This window comes from Lissotriton vulgaris, chromosome 2_1, assembly GCF_964263255.1.
Source record: "Lissotriton vulgaris chromosome 2_1, aLisVul1.2, whole genome shotgun sequence".
Taxonomy (NCBI): domain Eukaryota; kingdom Metazoa; phylum Chordata; class Amphibia; order Caudata; family Salamandridae; genus Lissotriton; species Lissotriton vulgaris.
In genome coordinates this window covers 2,029,201,683-2,029,221,808 of record NC_141687.1, presented here as the reverse complement: position 1 = coordinate 2,029,221,808, position 20,126 = coordinate 2,029,201,683, and the positions used below count along the sequence as shown (strand labels likewise).

Sequence of the window (20,126 nt, the reverse complement as noted above, 5' to 3'; positions counted from 1 at the left end):
TTTAGTGAAATGTGTTTTTTAGGTCATGCCTGCAGGCAGCGTGCATGTGCTGCTGCTTGGAGTGGCTTTCTTGTAAAAAACGCCTCTAAAAATGGGCTTTTAGCCCACCCATTAAATACTATAGGTTGGCTCCATGTTCACTCTTGTGTCCTTGCTTCTCATTGGTCAGTGCCTATCGTGTTCACTTTTTGCTCACTTCCTCATCGTGTGCTTCTTTCTTTGATTGAGTATGGAACTAGTACTGATTAATTAGTTTATTGGAGTCCTTCCGCTGCTTGTCTGGATTAAGGCATTTCTTTTCGTGTCCCGTTGTAGCATGTCCTGCTTTTCACTGTTCTCCCATGTCTGTCGATGTTGCGAATTGATTGGTTGTGGTATTTTGGCCTCCTTTGCCATTGTTATAGCTTGTTTTTTGTTTGGTGCTTTCACTGTCCTCGTTGCTTCCTCTCTGGTCGTAATTCCTTGTTGAAGACACCCATTGTGTTGAAACGCGTTGAAGAAACCATCGTCATTTGATTAAGCATCATACATTCAATTGTTTTTAATACATGAAGTGCATCATAATTTTGTGATGTGTTATGTCTATGATTTTTTTTTAACCTGTATGAATATAGTTAAGACTTATGACATATTTTTTATTCAGATCTTTTCTCGTGACTTGCTTGTTTACATTGCACTGCAGTATATATTGCCTGGGAATGTTATTTTTCATTATACGTAATTCCTTGTTCATCCGTCGTTAATTTGCCCTTCTCCCTCCTGTGTCCTTCCTTGCACATTATTACTGCCCCTCACCCAGACCCCTTCACAGTTGTTTCTTGACCGTTCTTCTATCCCCCATTTTCGCTTGCTCGGATTCAAATCCACCCTGTAGCACTTAAAAGGACGCCATTTTGAATTTCACCATGCGATTCCAGTTTGATAGCTTGATGGTGCTGTGGCATGCCTCTCCAACCCGTGCTAAATTTATCATACATACACCAACGACAAACAATGGCCGCTCTCCAGTTTTTCACACAAGCCTTCTTTCCATAGGGGAAAATAGAAAGATGCAAACTTACCCAACAGATAAACGCAGTGCATTGATTGGGAATTAGCAGATGTTTTCCTGGAAAGTCCTAACTTGTCACAAAAGTAGTTTCTCAGGAAAGAAACCAGCCTCTTCGACTCACTGTATATGATACACTTGCTGTAATCTGGGATTTGGAAAGGTACTTTGTTTGGTTTCCAATAGATTTGCCAGTGCTTGTTCACATGTGGTGCGGATTTCGATCACTTTACCCCACACCTCATCCGACAGTCTTCAGGTGATTGGCCTCTTTTTTATTTGACTTAATCGTGTAATGGCTAAGTTGGCTATTTCTGGAATTTAAACTCATGACGCATGGCCTCTGTGCGCTCAGTTGTTGAATATATTTTTAATTAGTTTGAATGCATGCAGAATATTCTGGTGCCTCTAAGCACACTTTTTGATGCCACTTTAGACACTGTTGCATGTTGCATTCTTATAATGCTAATATTGAGACTCAACTCAGAATGCAAACCGTCAGTAGCTAAAAAGCCAGGACTCCTTAACCCCTCCCATGCTCATGACGAGCTCAGCTCGTCATGAGCCACGGTGGCAGTGTGCTCATGACGAGCTGAGCTCGTCATAACGGTCACAATGCTCGCACGCGGGGCTAATTCCCTTGCTGTGCTGAACGTTCCACTGAAACGGATGTGGCCGTGACGAGCTCAGCTCGTCATGAGCACACGGCCACGGTGGCTCATGATGAGCTGAGCTCGTCATGAGCACCAGGTCGCTGTGCGCGCCCCCCAGCACAGCGGGGGAATTAGCCCCGCAGGCAAGGGTTTAAATGCATCACATGGGACAAGAGTCCACAAGACAGCTGTCTCGTGCCGTTTTCAGGACTTCATCATACCATGCTTGCTTCCAATAATTTAGCATTCTACCTACAACACCCCAGGTGTAAACGTAAGGTAGGGCAAAGACAAAGGACGAGACAGCACTAGTTGAAATCGTGTGAGCCCGAGGGAATCTTTAAGATGAAATGATGATATTGGGCAGCAGTAAAATTGTTTCCTGGTGTGGCTACAAATGAGAGAGATGATATACTGTGGGAGTGGAAAACACAGTCCCATCTATTATGACAATAGTCGCCTGCAGCACACGGCCAATAATTGAATCCGCTTATTTGTACATTCAAATGCTTATTAAAAATGGGGGTCTTTGTGGTTGGATAATTACTTGCTCTCCTTCGTTTATTTGCTGTCAAATGTATCTCGGGTGGAAATGCAACGGACTGTGGTTTGAGTGCCACCTGAGGCAGGAATCAATGTTATGTTATGTTATGTTATGTTATATTTACTTTTGTCCCGGCGCTTTAAGTAAGGAGAGCTACAGCACGATAACATAACACAATTAAAAGAAGACAGACGACAGAGAGGGCAACCTACAGAGCGTCTACTGGGTGAACAACCAGCTTTTGAGACCCTTTCTAAAAGCAAGTAGGCTAGTGGCTCCCCGAAGTGTGAGCGGCAGACAATAACAATATGACCTAATTGAACGATTGGCAGTGCAAGCCATGCAAGTGAGTCGCTCACACCATCAGTTTGCATGGCACAGGTCCCTGACCACACAATCCAGCTGCACATTGTAAGTTGCCTAGGTGAAAAGAGAATATCCTGGTTCTGTAGTAGAAACACCACTGCTGCCCAGGTTAAGACTGGCCTATAAGGCACTAGGGCAGTGCCCGGCAGGCTGATCCGACAACAGTGTCTGGCCCAGTTTATTTGGCTATTCATGGGCCTGTTTTATGGCCTGCTGGGCTGGTTTTTACTCTTGATTTCTCTGACAAGAAAACAAACATTGCCTACAGTTTGCTCACATCCATGCGGTTTTCCATGTCTTGCACACTGGCCGTATCGTAGTGCTTTTTTCCTAAATTTCAGCCATACTGCACAGCTTCCGCTCTGCTGTACCAAATGGCTAAACGACATTGTCAAAGCCAATAGGTCTTACATAGGCGAGACCTATTGGCTTTGCCAATGCTTGTTTTTATTGTTACTTACTTGAACAGATGCCAAAATACAAAAAAGATGCCTAATAGGTGCCTGGGAGATGAGAATAAATGCTGAACCCTGTCCTGGAGTGAATCCAGGTTCTGCTGCAGCTGGGCCGATTACGATGACCTTCTGGGCGAAAATGGAAATATCTTTGTTACAGTGACATTTTTGGCTAATATGAGTATAGCACTAATTCTGTGGTACCATGATATCATCCGACATAAATAGCATGTTCTAAACATCATTTACAAAAATATAGACCCTTTGCAATTATAGAAAGCTTAGATTCATCAGGAAAATATTTTTGTACCCAATATGTTGGACACAATATTTAGGTCAGGTAATATTTCTGTATAGGATGTGCTGATCTCCTGCTAGAGGTAGTATGGACTATTCATGCGATGCCCTTGCCGAGCCCCCAGACTAAGTGAATCCCTCGCCACCCCTAAATTTGCTGATGTAGGTGAAATCTGAGCTTCCATGGTGGTGATGCTCTCGGTGGCTTCTTGCTTTGGAAGGTGCTCAATAAAGCAAGAAGATCTGCATGCTCAAATCAACTTACTTGAGCTGTGCAAGCAGCTGGGACAGAAGTTCATATCAAGGACAAGATAGCTTAATGTTGGTGGGGGTGAGTGATAGCAGATGCCAGGGACATGACTTGATGAAACCCTGCAGAAATCTCATTGTGCAGACATTACTTGAGATGCATGAAGGAGCCGTGAAAACATGCTTAAGGAGTAAAGTTAAAACATGCTTGAAAGATCATAGTGGGCAGAAAATCATTTTTTATTATCTAGATAATTTATTATTTTATTATAAACCACTTTTTATTATCTGGATATTGACTGTGGTAGGAGTTAATGTTAAAAGATTACCCAAACGGTGGCGGTGATTGTAGTGGTCAAAGAGAGTTGGGCACACAAACAGTTGCGTGAGTTGATGTGCTGGATTAATCTATTGGTGGAATAGAAATGTGTGGAGATTTTATGGAAATAATAAGACGGGAGAACTGCATATGCAGACAAAAGAAGAACATTCATTATTAGGAGTAGTTGTAGAGTGTGAAATAATGTTTGAAGTGAATAAAAAGGATAAAGATAGTGTCACTATTCAATTCAATTCAATTCAATAAACTTTATTCGGAAACATGTAAATCATGTCCATAAAAGTACATACATACAGAAAACATGCTAAAAATGTTCAAGACAATCGCAATCACTAAGAAAGAAAATACAGTAGAGAACATATAATAAATTGAATAAGACACTTAAAAAGATTTAGAATAAGTAAAATGTTGTATAAAAAACATTAAAAAATCATGCTTTTCCTATAACTAATGGCCCTGAGTAAATAACTGGCTGTATAAAAACAGATGTCAGGATGATTCATGTTAAAAAGTAATTTCATTGCCGCTTTAACAGTTCTGGCTCCGAATTTAATAAATAAAGGTTTTAAAAAGAATTTACGACATTCGCTATACAAGTTACAAGTAAGTAGAAAGTGCTCTGTGCTTTGTTCTGAAATATTGTCGCACCGACATGGACCTGTGGGGCGTGTTTTAATCTCAGGGAATGCAACCAATAGATGGGCCGTACCCATCCTCAACCTGGTAAGAACAAACCTATGTTGCCCTTTAGTTACCTGAGTGAGGTATGGATGTAGGCCCACAAATTCATTCAAATGGTTATAACGTACACAGGTAGAAAGCTTCAGATCATCCGTGGCCCGTCTTTCTGCACAATGATTTAAGAAAATTGATTTCAGACTCTTTTTAGAGAGATCCGAAGCAGAACAATGATCTGATGCAACGTCAAACCCAAACACATTAGAAAAGGATTCAATAATGTATTTAATCCAAGGGATTCTGAGAAAATAGTCAAGACGAAGGCAATCCTCAATGATGGTCCTATTAAATGCAACTTCGTCTTTAATCCAAACAGAACGCCACAACATCAAAGGTCTCAATAATAATAAATCATTTAAATGACATAGTCCTAATTCTTTATGAACCAGACTATTAGCAGTAGAAGTCGGGAGACACAATAATTTTTTCAGAAATGTATTCTCTTCTACCTGCAAAGATTCTGCCCTGGATACTCCCCATACCCCTGCTCCGTAGAGGGCAGCAGATAGACACCTGGCTTCGAAAATCTTGAACATAGCTTTAGGTCTTCTATTACCTAATTTACTTGCAAAGGCAAATATTCCATTTGCACTCCTGGCCATTTTATCACGCACCACCTTATGCTCGGTGTCCCAGCGGCCATTTTTAGAAAAGTTGACCCCTAGGTAGCAAAAGTTTTCCACGCACTGCACCTCTTGACCATCGATGAGATACCTATAGGGCTTTTTAGTTTTGACTTTACTAGCTCCACACTCCATCACATAAGTCTTGCTCTTATTAATGATCAGCTTTCTCTTTTCGATAAAGGCCACAAATTTATCTATCAGAAGCTGTAGGCCCCGAGGGGTCCTGGAGAGCAACACAGCGTTGTCCGCATAGAGTAACACGGGGATGGAACTTGTGTTTACTCTAGGGGCGTCCGCTGGTACCTCCTTTAGGATCGAATCAATTTCATTAATAAACAGAGTGAAAAGCAAAGGGGCCAAAACACACCCTTGTCTAATACCTCTCCTGACCCTAAATTTATCTGTGCATTCGCCCGAGGGCCCATAACGGACGCACGAGCTAAGCCTCTCGTATAGACGGGCCAAAAAGTATATAATTTCCCTAGGTGCTCCCATTTCTAGCAATGTAGTCCACAATATGGCGTGGTCCACCAGGTCAAAAGCGCTGCTCAGGTCAGCGAAACATAGGTAGAGCGAACCATTTTTAGCTCGGGTGTATTTCCCTATCAGGAGCTCCAGGTTTAAGCATTGTTCAATGCAGCCTCTACCTTTCCTGAACCCATATTGACAGTCTGTCATTATCTGATTAGACTCAGCCCACTCTTCTAATCGGACGAGGAGTACACGGCTCATAATTTTGACAGACGAATCCAGCAATGAGATTGGCCGGTAGTTTTTAACATTTCCCCGGTCCCCTTTCTTATGGATCGGGACTATTATGGATTCGGACCAGGTGCACGGGAAAGTATAGCGAACAGCAGCATTAAAAACTTTGACCAATACTGGTCCCCAAGTCTCAGGTGCAAATTTGTACATGTCGACTGGGACACCATCGGGTCCCTGGGCCTTACCGCCCTTACTAGCCCTAATACAACTTAGGACCTCCTGTAAGGTGATGTCTAAATCAAGTACTGGCCAAGAGCAACTTGTCGGCAACGTTACCGTGTTAGAGTTAAAAATACCGGAGAAGTGCTGTACCCACGACTCCTTACCCACGTTTGAGGTTAACACGGGAAGTTTATCGTCTTTTAAAAAGGGGCTATTTACTACTGCCCAAAAAAGGGTACAGTTGTTCGATGCAGCCGCCAGATCCAGCCGCTCCCAGGCTTCCTCACGTAATTCATTTTTCCTTTGCTTAAGAGCCAGGTTATAATCGGATCTAAGCTTGGCTACGACTGTTTTGTCTCTAGGTTTGTTGGATAGTTCGTTTTTCAGTAACTTCAATGCCGCAGTGCAGGCGTTGTTAAACCATCCCCTTGCTTTGTTATTAAAATTTCCAGTCAGCCTAGAGAACTTACCACTAATAAAAACATTGATTTTCGTAAAATGAAAAGTGCAGGCCTCCAGGTTTGGTTTCTCATCGATAATTGATGTAATATCGGATAAGCAGTGTGAGATAATGCAGTTAGAAGTTACTTCTGCTCTATCTCCAACCCACCTAATCCTGAATCCATTCGGCCTATGTACCTCAATGTTTGTAATAGGGCTGCTATCTGGAATTGTACAAGCTTTCCAAAACCTAGTTTCGATAACAAGACAGTTATGGTCACTAACCAAGTAATCAACAACCTTGACATCAGAACTAAAATGGGCTAATTCGGAAGACATGCAAATAAAATCAATTACAGTGTTTGCCCCTCTCCCCACAAAAGTTGGCAAACTATCACCCTTCCCATCCTGTTCAATCTCTAGGATTTCCATATCATAATCTAGTAGGAAGGAGTTCAGAGTATCTCCATAGGTATTATGTTGGAAATGCGTAGCTGGCTCTCCAACACGATTCAGAATGCCACACAACTTGTGGTTAGAGAGAGGACAAACGGAAATATTAAAATCTCCCACATATATGAACTCAAAAACTGTATTGGAAACTTTCATCAATTGTTTGATTGCGGTGTCTAAATCTAAAATAACCTTATATCTACTGGCATCAAAAACATTATTATACATATTGATCAACAAAATGTTTTTGTGTGCCTCATCAACTAGCCACAACAGTTGAGAGTTATTACCCACAGTGATGTGCTCCTTCACCCTTGTTCGCATTTTCACTGAGGTCAGGATTAACAAACCACCTTTAGCCCTACCTGAGCTAGTAGCCGTTGCTGGTAACTCGTAAGCTACAAAGCCATCAAGGCCCTCAAAATTTAGGCACCAGGTCTCTTGGAAGCATATGATATCAAATGTTCTAATAAATTCTAACCACCCCAATACTTCTAATTTAGAGGCTAGTCCTGCAATATTCCAGCTGGCAATAAGGCGGGATGTTGTTGGCCCTGCTAAGGTATTGCAGGGTAGACCCACATGCTTAGGCTGTATACTAACAGTAGTAGCAGTTATATTTGGGGACTGATGCAAATCAGATCCAACACCCCCTTCAGCAGGCTCATGTCTGACCTCTTGTCAATCGCAATTATTAAGACCAGACAGGGCATCATACCTATTATGTAGTAGCGTACTTGGTACTAGGGGGAGTGCCCAGCGATTACGCATATTCAAGTGATTATCCCACCCTAATGCTGGTGTTTTCGGTAGAGTTACATTTTGTTGTTCCCCATAGAAGAACTTTAATGTTAGGGGTACCACCGTACCTCTTCTACGCTGGGGTGGGAGAATATGTGTTAGGACATTAGGAAGTACGTCAGGGTGGGCAAACGTTACCACCACACAGTCCCCTTTAAATCTTTTGGGGCGATTCCCTATCCAGGGAACACGTTTGGCTGATTTGATATCATGCGCCAGTTGCTGTATCCCACCAGGCGCTAACCTCATGTTACCAGAGAGCCAGTGAAGGGCCTTACTACACAATGAGCTAGATGACTCGGTGACACCGTCATCCGGCAGAGGTACATTCGCTAACACCAGTACGACAGGTGAGGCTTCCTCGATAAACTGCAGGGGGTCTGTTCCATGGACTTGTGCTTGGGGTGCAATTCCTATCAATGGGCACTCTACTGTAGTTGCAGTATTATGATTAACTATCGGGGCAGGCATATGCACTACATTAGTCGTCACACCAGATGGCCCTTCCCCAGCTTGATTAGCCCTTGCAGTAGTATCTATTGTTGATAATAGAGTATTAAGACTACCTATTTCCTCAGTTAACTTTGTTTGCACGCCCCCAAGTCGTTTTACTTCTGCCTGTAATTTATCTATTTTGGAGATCAGAGGTTTTACAATTTCGAAAAGTTTACCCTCAACAACCTCGAGCAGTTTAGTAAACATATCATCATCTCCTCTATTTCTTGTAATCCCTTCCCCTACAGCCTTTTGTGGAGCTCTGGAGGGGCCAGGGGATAATATTCTTTTTCTTTTTACTCTTGGCCTTTGTCCGCCCTGTTTCCGTTGGTTCTTCACACAGGCGCGCACCGGCCGTGGTGTATGCTCAATTAATGGTAGGTCATCCTCCACAGGACCAGATACAGTTTCTGGGTCTGAGTCAGTAACGTTGTCAGAGTCTACCTCCAGAGTAACGGGAGATGCTAGCATAATCAGTGGCTGGCTGTCAGTCTCAATTCTAGATGATATATTTGGCGAGACCCTATTTTCCACCAGCACAAAGGGGCTATCCTCTGCTGACTGAGGCAAAGTAGGGCTTAACCTACGCAAGTCTGGTGACTGGCTTAACCCAAGTGATTCCCTCCTTTGTTCGTTTATTTTCTTCACCGTTTGCACAACATAATTATCCATGGTGTTAGTGGGCAGAGCAACAGGTTTCTTTTTTGTCGCCATATCGATGTCACACAGTTCGCAAACAATGCAGCAGCAAGGTCTTACTTGTAGGCGCGTCTCTGGTGGTCCAGGGGGTTGGGCCCTGCCCCTGCCTCCTCGTGCCGATGAGGGCCGTAGAGGGCCCGCCCTTTGCCCGGGCTTAGCCCCGGGCGCTCCCGCGCGCGACTCGCGGGGCGAGAGGCACTCCGCTGTTAAATCGCGCCTCCGGGCGCAGGTGATGACGCTCCAGGTGCGCCGCTTGCCTCCGGGGCACCTGGGAAGTGTAGTCCCGCAAGTGGGAGAGCCTCGCTATCCCGGCCGTTGCCCTCACGGCGCTGAAATGGTGGAAATGGCGCCACAAACTGCCGTTTTCTGCTCGGCGTGTGTCTCTGTTACAAGGTAAGCCCCCACTGAGCGCTCGGCGCTCCGCTGTTAAATCGCGCCTCCGGGCGCAGGTGATGACGCTCCAGGTGCGCCGCTTGCCTCCGGGGCACCTGGGAAGTGTAGTCCCGCAAGTGGGAGAGCCTCGCTATCCCGGCCGTTGCCCTCACGGCGCTGAAATGGTGGAAATGGCGCCACAAACTGCCGTTTTCTGCTCGGCGTGTGTCTCTGTTACAAGGTAAGCCCCCACTGAGCGCTCGGCGCTCCGCTGTTAAATCGCGCCTCCGGGCGCAGGTGATGACGCTCCAGGTGCGCCGCTTGCCTCCGGGGCACCTGGGAAGTGTAGTCCCGCAAGTGGGAGAGCCTCGCTATCCCGGCCGTTGCCCTCACGGCGCTGAAATGGTGGAAATGGCGCCACAAACTGCCGTTTTCTGCTCGGCGTGTGTCTCTGTTACAAGGTAAGCCCCCACTGAGCGCTCGGCGCTCCGCTGTTAAATCGCGCCTCCGGGCGCAGGTGATGACGCTCCAGGTGCGCCGCTTGCCTCCGGGGCACCTGGGAAGTGTAGTCCCGCAAGTGGGAGAGCCTCGCTATCCCGGCCGTTGCCCTCACGGCGCTGAAATGGTGGAAATGGCGCCACAAACTGCCGTTTTCTGCTCGGCGTGTGTCTCTGTTACAAGGTAAGCCCCCACTGAGCGCTCGGCGCTCCGCTGTTAAATCGCGCCTCCGGGCGCAGGTGATGACGCTCCAGGTGCGCCGCTTGCCTCCGGGGCACCTGGGAAGTGTAGTCCCGCAAGTGGGAGAGCCTCGCTATCCCGGCCGTTGCCCTCACGGCGCTGAAATGGTGGAAATGGCGCCACAAACTGCCGTTTTCTGCTCGGCGTGTGTCTCTGTTACAAGGTAAGCCCCCACTGAGCGCTCGGCGCTCCGCTGTTAAATCGCGCCTCCGGGCGCAGGTGATGACGCTCCAGGTGCGCCGCTTGCCTCCGGGGCACCTGGGAAGTGTAGTCCCGCAAGTGGGAGAGCCTCGCTATCCCGGCCGTTGCCCTCACGGCGCTGAAATGGTGGAAATGGCGCCACAAACTGCCGTTTTCTGCTCGGCGTGTGTCTCTGTTACAAGGTAAGCCCCCACTGAGCGCTCGGCGCTCCGCTGTTAAATCGCGCCTCCGGGCGCAGGTGATGACGCTCCAGGTGCGCCGCTTGCCTCCGGGGCACCTGGGAAGTGTAGTCCCGCAAGTGGGAGAGCCTCGCTATCCCGGCCGTTGCCCTCACGGCGCTGAAATGGTGGAAATGGCGCCACAAACTGCCGTTTTCTGCTCGGCGTGTGTCTCTGTTACAAGGTAAGCCCCCACTGAGCGCTCGGCGCTCCGCTGTTAAATCGCGCCTCCGGGCGCAGGTGATGACGCTCCAGGTGCGCCGCTTGCCTCCGGGGCACCTGGGAAGTGTAGTCCCGCAAGTGGGAGAGCCTCGCTATCCCGGCCGTTGCCCTCACGGCGCTGAAATGGTGGAAATGGCGCCACAAACTGCCGTTTTCTGCTCGGCGTGTGTCTCTGTTACAAGGTAAGCCCCCACTGAGCGCTCGGCGCTCCGCTGTTAAATCGCGCCTCCGGGCGCAGGTGATGACGCTCCAGGTGCGCCGCTTGCCTCCGGGGCACCTGGGAAGTGTAGTCCCGCAAGTGGGAGAGCCTCGCTATCCCGGCCGTTGCCCTCACGGCGCTGAAATGGTGGAAATGGCGCCACAAACTGCCGTTTTCTGCTCGGCGTGTGTCTCTGTTACAAGGTAAGCCCTTGTGAAAAAATCAGGAGTCGTTTTCTTCTCACTCACTTTATTAAGTTAGACATAACGTTGGCAGCACCTCAAAACACTAACCTTTAACCTGATATCAAATAAATTCTTTCATACATTGTCCTACATTTCAAACAGTGTCCAGCGGGACATGCTGTGAGGTTCTCTACCTCTACCACAAATCTGTACTTCACAGAACAAGGGGCAGGAGGAGGAGGAGGCCCCTGGAAAATCTTTGGCACTATGTAAGGCGACCCTCATTCCCGAAGCGCGGGACGTTAGATATGCTGTGGGGGTCTACCTGCCCCAGGTCACTCTGCATGAACTCATTATGATTTTTAATAAAATTAAACGCGACAAATGAAGTTGGGCTCCGAGCGGTCAAGTGATCAGAACTGTTCCATGGCTGGTTTCAGAAACTAGTTGATCATGGTTTGGTAAATGACAATCACTCCCCGAACAGCATGGCTCCCTGAATTACATCAGCTCCATCTTAGCTGAAGACGGGACATAAAATTTGTAAAGGCTTGTTCTCAGTCCTTTCCATTGGGTTTCATATTTCCACTAAGCAGTTTACAGATGTTATTTGGTTTGTGTTGTTGTACGGCAGTACTGTTTAACCATGTCTCATGCAGCACCCAGAGGGTGTTGCTGCTTTAACCCAAGCACTTACCCCCTCTTGTGACCAGACTCAGGGAATGTGAAGGGGAGACCACGATTACATTGGTAATGACCCCTCCTTTACAATGAGCCGCAACCTGGCGTCCTGCTAGAAAATAAGCTTGCTTTGTGAGGCATAGACTGTCTTGGGAACATTTGATGAACGCTTTTAAATAAGACATCATAAGTTTTAAAAATACAAACAAAACAAAATCAAAGCGTGGGAGAGGCAAGGGCGAGGAGAGCGGATAGAGGGTTGCAACACTAGGGAGGGAGGGGCGGGAGATGGACTTTAGATATTGACTCTTTGAGAGTGTCTGTTTAAAAGTAAAACATAAAGTACCTGTAGAGCCAGTAGTAGGACACTGGCCGCAGACAGGAAGTTGTGCTTGACCAGACTCCACTGGCAGAACCAAGATGGAAGGCCTGGAGGTAGCAGGAAGGAGCAGTAGGCGCTGGCCAATCACAAGTGGGGAAAGGAGGGTGACATGGAAGCCACCCAATGGTAAGAAATGGGCGGACTTAACAAGGTTATTTTTTTCAATTACAAGAATATTTCACAAGCACACAGGCAAAATCTAGAAAGGCCGACAGAAGTAACCCTGAGTATTAGAGGCCAATTAGTTTGATAGACAACCTCCAGAAGTTGTTTTGCCACCACGTTATGAACAAATTGCAAGACTAGATAACTGAAGCCAGTATAATATCTTCTCTGCAAGCAGGCTACCGACCTAAAACTCAGATATTCCAGTTTACTGTACTAGAAAGACCTCCAGCTAACATATGCACCATTTCTAGATCTTAAAATGGCTTTTGATTTAGTCCTGAGAGAGCATTTGTAGCATACCATAGGACAGATGGAAATGAGCCCTGACCTGTTCAGTATTATTGTACAACTGAACAAGGCAAATTATGCTCAAGTGAGATTGGGGTCACGAGGTGAGCTAACTGACCATATAAATATTGAGAGAGGAGTAAGTCAGAGATGCGTCTTGCCCCACCTTATTTTTCCAATACATAAATGATGTAAGAAGCTTCTTGAGCGATTGTATCCATGGTCTCCTAGACTCAATGGAAGTTCTGTTCCAGCCCTTTTGTTTGCTGATGACACCTTACTAATCTCTTGAACTCCTTTGGAATTTCAAAATCTCCTATACTAATGTATAGACTATTGCAATACAAAAGGTTTAGAAGTGAATACCCTGAAAACAAAGTGCATGATCTTCAGCCCTCTTAAATCATTGACCGGCAACTTTAGCATGAAGGGATCTGTATTGCTTATGGTTCGACTATTTAGGAATTAGACTAGACAAACCCCTATCCTGGTCCTCACAACTATGCAAAAATAGTACCATCTTTCTACAAGGTGCCTCTGCAGTTATAAAAAAGGATCACAAAAGTACTCACAGACATTTCTCACCGGTTATTGAGCTATATCAAGCAAATATCAAGCCAAAGTTCAGAGTGTATCCTTGTATGGAGCTGAAATTTGGGGAAATGTGAAAAAGTAGGAATTAGCTGCCAAAGAGAACACTAATTTAGGTTGCTGTTTAGCCTACCTCAAAGCACATCCCTAGTTGATTTCTTTTATGACATAGGGCTTAAATGTTTAAGATATAAAGCAGCCCTAAAACCACTCTTATTCTGGATCAGATGGTGGACAATTCCTGAATTAGAATCATACGAAAGTGCTTTGAGATCTTGGGTAAGAAAAATAAAAATTCCTTCATTTGCTTTTCACATCTTAAATCCAGTTTTCAAGCTTTAGGCATGTACTCACCATGGAGTGACCCCTCAACTATAACTGGTGGATCAACGACAGCAGCAAAGGCGCCGTTTTGGCTCTATACATATGAACAATACTACAGGAATAGACCTGATATTCTTTTGGCAGCATTCCTATCATTTACGTTTTTCCTCACCTTTGAACCCTTCATGGATGCGTTTACCCCTTACCAAGCTAGAACATTATATACTATGTTCAGGATGGGCTCTCTCCAGATTGGCCAATCACAATGTGAATGGAAGCAACCATCTGAGGTCCAAGCATTATGTACTTCATGTGGGGTTACTATAGAAGACCTAGACCGTTTGTTAATTTTCTGCCCTCTGTATCAAAGAGCTAGAAGCACTCGGATCAAAACACTTAGAATGTATCTTGCAGTAAGACAATATTCAGATACTTCCAGGATACTACGGACAAATACTGATCCTCATATTGTTTATTTCCGAGAGTAGATATTTATATGGGATTTAGATAAAAAGAAAGGGGCTGAGGTACTTTCTCTCTATGAACAATTTCTTTTTAAGGTTTTTAGGCTTACCTTGTCTCTAGTATGGCTATAGCTACTCGTTTTCTTGGTGACGGTTTAACGTTTTTATAGTTCAATTACATCATTTTTAGCTCTCGCCTATTCCATTCCGCAGGAATGAATATGCGAGTCTAATGCCGTCAAACCAAGACTTAAACCCAAGGCTCCCCAAAAGCGGATTTCCAACAGTTCACGTGAATCACTTGACCACAAGCACGCGCATTTCCCCACATGAAAGGCATCAGCCTCTCTCCCACAGGCTTCCCCAGCGTGCGCTCGGCCGGCCTCTGCCAGTTCTCCTCCCCTAATAATTCACTTCACTTTTCACGGCCGCAGGCCATGACTCGCATTTCTACTCCCCCCTGGTCTCACATCAAAGGCATCAGCCTCCCACAGGCTTCCCTCCCACAGGCTTACAGGTTTACTCACTTCCCCTCTTCCACTCATAGCCCGAACCCGACCCAAAGGCATTGGAGCGCTTTATAGAGCAACAGTTACATCACACAAGGACACGTTCATTTTTGTAGGCACGGGGAGAGCAAGTGACTTGCGCAGAATCACAGGATGTTCAATGGAGTTTCCAAACGCAGCTTCCCAATTCCAAAGCCGGGAGATCAGGCCCGTGCGCCATATCCTCTCCCGGTCGGCACCTTAGAGGCTGCCGGGACATGGGCGTGGCTAAAGAGCAGCAGCCAAACACGCAGCGTTTATACAGAGTCCTTCATTGCTGGAAATGTACTGCAAACATGGAAACCGCACAGGGCTGTGTTAAAATCTCAAGTGGGGGCTTCCCCGAATTCCACGCAGAGATCTCACTCCACTCCATTGTTATGTTTTATGTTGTTAGTGTACTCATTGTGTGTTCTGTCATGGGCATTTTGTTTTGTTCAGCTACTTTTTGGTGTATTACTATTTTGTATTGCTCATGCACGAGCACATCCCCAAGCCTTCTGCCTGCCTCGTTGTCTAAGCCTCGCATGACTTCAAAGGCTCCCCCACCGTGCGCTCGGCCAGCCGCTGGCATTTCTCCTCCCCTAAATATTCACTTCACTTTTCACGTCCGCCAGGCCGTGACTCACTCGTATTTCTCCTCCCACCAGCCCATCGCAGCCTGCCCAGCCTGTGCCGTCTCTCCCTACCCCTTAACCCTTCACCCTGCCCCCACCACCTCTTGATATTGCTGTTTGTTCTGGTGCTCTGCTTCGAAACTGTATCAAACAATGGAATCCTACCATTTGTCCTTTTTTTCAGGCTTCCCTCCCACAGGCTTCCCTCCCCGCCCCCGCCTGCACACCCCAACCAGGCTGCCATTGCTTGCGTGCTGTTATTTTAATATAATACAAGTTGTCCGTGTGCCTCCCACAGGCTTCCCTCCCACAGGCTTCCCTCCCCGCCCCCCGCCTGCACTCCCCAACCAGGCTGCCAATACTTGCGTGCTATTATTTTAATATAATACAAGTTGTCCGTGTGCCCCACTTTCTCACCCAGCATGTCCGTGTGTCCCACCTCCTCACCAAGCTTGCCCGTGTGCCCACCTCCTCAAACAGCCTGTCCATTTGCCCTCACTTCTAACCCAGCCTGTCCGTGTGCTATAGCTCCTCATCCAACCTCAGTGCCCCTTCGTTTCCTTGACGTCTTACATAAGACTTTAGCTAAGGCAAGCCTGTCCGTGTGCCCCACATTTAAATGTCCATGTGTCACTCCTCACCAAGCCTGCCCGTGTGCCTCACTTTCTTATCCAGCATGTCTGTGTGTCCCAACTCCTCACCCAGCTTGCCCGTGTGTCCACCTTCTCAACCAGCCTGTCCATTTGCCCTCACTTCAAATCCAGCCTGTCTGTGTGCTATAGCTCCTCATCCAACCCCAGTGCCAGCGCCACCTCAGGCTGTCCATGTACTCCAGCTCCACCCCAGCCTGTCCGTCTACTCTTGCTCCACCTCAGCCTGTCCGTGTACTCCAGCTCCACCTTAGCCTGTCCGTGTACTCCAGCTCCACCTTGGCCTGTCCGTGTACTCCTGCTCCACTTCAGCCTGCCCGTCTACTCCAGCTCCACCTCAGCATGTCCGTGTACTCCAGCTCCACCTCAGCCTGTCCGTGTACTCCAGCTCCACCTCAGCCTGTCCGTGTACTCCAGCTCCACCTCAGCCTGTCCGTGTACTCCAGCTCCACCACAGCCTGTCTGTGTACTCCAGCTCCACCACAGCCTGTCTGTGTACTCCAGCTCCACCACAGCCTGTCCGTGTACTCCAGCTCCACCCCAGCCTGTCCGTATACTCCTGCTCCACCCCAGACTGTCTGTGTGCTATAGCTCCTCATCCAACCTCAGTGCCCCTTCTTTTTCCTGACGTCTTAGCTATGACTTTAGCTAAGCCAAGCCTGTCCGTGTGACCCACATTTAAATGTACACGTGTCACTCCTCACCAAGCCTGTCCGTGTGCCTCACTTTCTCACCCAGCATGTCCGTGTGTACCACATCCTCATCCAACTTTCCTGTGTGACCACCTTCTCAACCAGCCTGTCCATTTGCCCTCGCTTCTAAACCAGCCTGTCCGTGTGCTGTCCGTGTACTCCAGCTACACCCCAGCCTGTACTTGTACTCCTGCTCCACCACAGCACCACCACAGCAACACTCAGCACCACCACAGCAACACTCAGCACCACCCAGCGCTACCACAGCACCACCCAGCGTAACCACAGCACCGCTCAGCGCAACCACAGCACCACTCAGCGCAACTACAGCACCACTCAGCGCAACTACAGCATCACTCAGCGCAACTACAGCATCACTCAGCGCAACCACAGCATCACTCAGCGCAACCACAGCATCACTCAGCGCAACAACAGCATCAGTCAGCACAACCACAGCATCACTCAGCACAACCACAGCATCACTCAGCGCAACCACTGCATAACTCAGCACCACCACAGCATCACTGGTTCAAATATGTTTTTTCAATGTTTCAAACTTTATTACAAATGTCACAAAAAGATGTTAATATTTCACTTCTGTTCTTGGATTTTCGTCACAATAAAATACACTGAACATAATCTTCACAAAAGTTATTTACAAAAGTTTAAGCTATTGCCATTATAAATTACAATCACTTTTATTTAAGTATTAATTATTTAAAAAAATTAAAAGCCATTGTTATTTGTAATATCAATACATCTAAGTCACGTAAATACAACACATATTGCACTACAAATGCTATAGGTGTCACATTTGCGAAAGTTAAAACTATTTGCATTGTAAATGACAAAGCTATTAATGTTGCTACTTTCAAAACCAAAACATAAATAAAATATTTGTCATTTACAATACCAATAGCTCAAACTTTCCTAATGCGAGACCTATTGCATTGTAAATGCTTGTTTTAATCATTAGTACCGAGTGTAATTGCTTATTTATCCACAAATTGTGACCTAGGATAATATAAAAATGGTAGTTTTGTCGATCTTGTTAGGGTATGATCGCATGTAGGTTGACATCCTATAGGTATTATGCTTTGAACTATTTCATCCATGTTTTAAATACTGTACTTTCTGCTAATAGCAGTTGTTGCACATTGCACTTTGAGCTTTTAATTAATTGTCTAGTAATGGCACATATTTAGGGATCAATGTAAATTACAAAGATTACATGTCAAATCGAGTGTTTTAATGTTTTTATTGTCTCACTCCGAAACAAACGTAATGAAAACACCTTTATCCCAAAAAACCTAAGGGTTAAACACCTATGTAGTTTATGTTTGTGAAGAGAAAGAACGTTTTGTCAGGGAATAGTTGTTTCTCTCCTTGACCAACCTCCGTAACACCTGCAGCTTTATTACTGTTTAAGAAACCACAACATTTACTTGTGGAAAAGGTTCTGAGTATATGCTCTCCCTGTACGTGAACAAAGTGATACCGGCTGCATGCTTTTTACAGCTTCGCCCAGGACAGTGCATAAACTCACGTGGGCAGTGAAAAGAACAATTTGCAAATTATGCAGTCTCTGCAGCACAGCCCAGGACGGTGGACTTTAGGGTGAGGCTAGAGATCTGTAGTTGATTGGCTGCTCCAAAGGGTAGAGGAGATCAGAGCAAACTGACCCCCTTATTAAAGGTCACTAACAAGCACCCCACATCATGAGCTGCCATTAATGTTAATCACCCAGAGCGCACGTGCCTACCCATCACTTAAACGGTCATGTCTTAACAGCGAGGTCTTGTTCAGTGCTTTTTTTCTTAGACATTTCTTCCCCAGTGACTAAATATGTGCAATTATAATCTTAAGGCATTATAATTATAATCATTAGGCACTTCTCAAGAGCACGTCCCCTTAACGGAGAGTAATTCTCAGTGGGCCTGTGCTGGAGTCATTTAACATGAATCTGGACTGGCTTTGGCGTATTACTTTAATCCCTCATAAATTCTCATTAGCATTATACAAAATATAAAGTGCATCCTTCAGGCACACTTACCTTCTTCTGTATACTAGTAGCATTCTGTATAACAACTTTGAGCACAAAACCTGAAGCCTCTTACATGTTGGTTTCTATTGACTTGTGCTGAACAACCTGATTTTAAAATTCTCTGTCACAATTTTGAATCACTATTCCTACATGGTCTGGGACTACCGGCCACCCCCCGCCTTAACACACAGACTACGTTACCCATTTAACAAGTCAACACATGAGTCTTTGGAAGGAAGGGGGTCAGAGACCCCCTGGCCGTATTTATTAAAATATGAAACAAAATTAAAAAATGTAATAAAATAAACATTTACACAATTATTAAATGCAAACTTCAGAACATTAGATTTACATCCATTTTGACATGATATGATGGACTAACCTTAACAAGTAGCTAATACAGCGTGGTTCCTAACCGAATCTAACATCCTGAAATTTAAATTGCATTCTAATAATTTTGGTCCTACGGCAAGGTCGCTAACTGGTGTCAGATCCTTTTACAGCTACGCTCTCACGTCCGAGATGCGCATGCGCAACCAGGGCCCGTTTACCCGCGTGCGCTCCCTCAACTCCATTTAACCATAACAGGAGGGCCCTTACACTCGCGCACCTTGATGACGTCATAGTGTATGTGAGGGGTGGCTACCAGCCTGAGGAAAGCGTAGACTCCCTCCCCCACACCCTTCTAAGCAATGGATATCTTGCCCCTGAAGTTCTGGGAGAGACCAGTGGCCCCTTCCCCTGGGCGGCCCCTTTCGTGAATGGGACCGCCCCCCCTAAGGACCTTAAATTACTGCTCACCGATTATGACCTTACCGCCACAGGCCAGCATAGTTGACCGACTATCTGGCTCCCCCCAAAGACTACACTGCAAAGGTCATATCCTCCTCGCAAAGCCCTCTACCCATGCTAAGATGTTCCTTATGAATAGGGCATTCCCTGACTCTGTTAAATGGACCCCGTCCCGCACATAGAACTGCTCTCCCCAGATGCAACCATGAGGTATGGTCTGTAAGACCGGAGTTCGGAATAGCTTGTCCAGCTTATTGTTGACCCTCTTTACTGAGTGATTCAACGCGCTGACTGATTCCCCCCCCCCACCCCCCCCCCCCCCCTCCAGTGCAGTCTCGGTATCAACTGTGACCATACAATAGTCCACGAGATCCAGCGAGGGAACAGCTAGGTACCGAGAGGGTGCAGAGCGTTGCGGGCGGTGTGCCATTGTAGCTCCCACCCCCCTCCTGAGTTCTATGGGGCGTGGTTCACTTTTTGTACAAACTTCTAGGTTCCTCGTAACAGAGGTAAATCCCCAGACTTATTAGTTTGTTTCTTTTAATGCACCTTTTTTTACACATAGTGCTATTTTTAACTTTCACTGCCTTTAGCAGGGTGGGCCTTAGCGCGCCCACA

General features: G+C 46.2%; 1 protein-coding gene across 1 annotated transcript in view; it reads left to right on the top strand.

Annotated features, from left to right (window-relative positions):
- The window catches only part of SQOR (sulfide quinone oxidoreductase), a 281,588-nt gene that overhangs the window by 173,400 nt on the left and 88,062 nt on the right, over window positions 1-20,126 (top strand). The gene's annotated exons all lie outside the window — the stretch shown is intronic.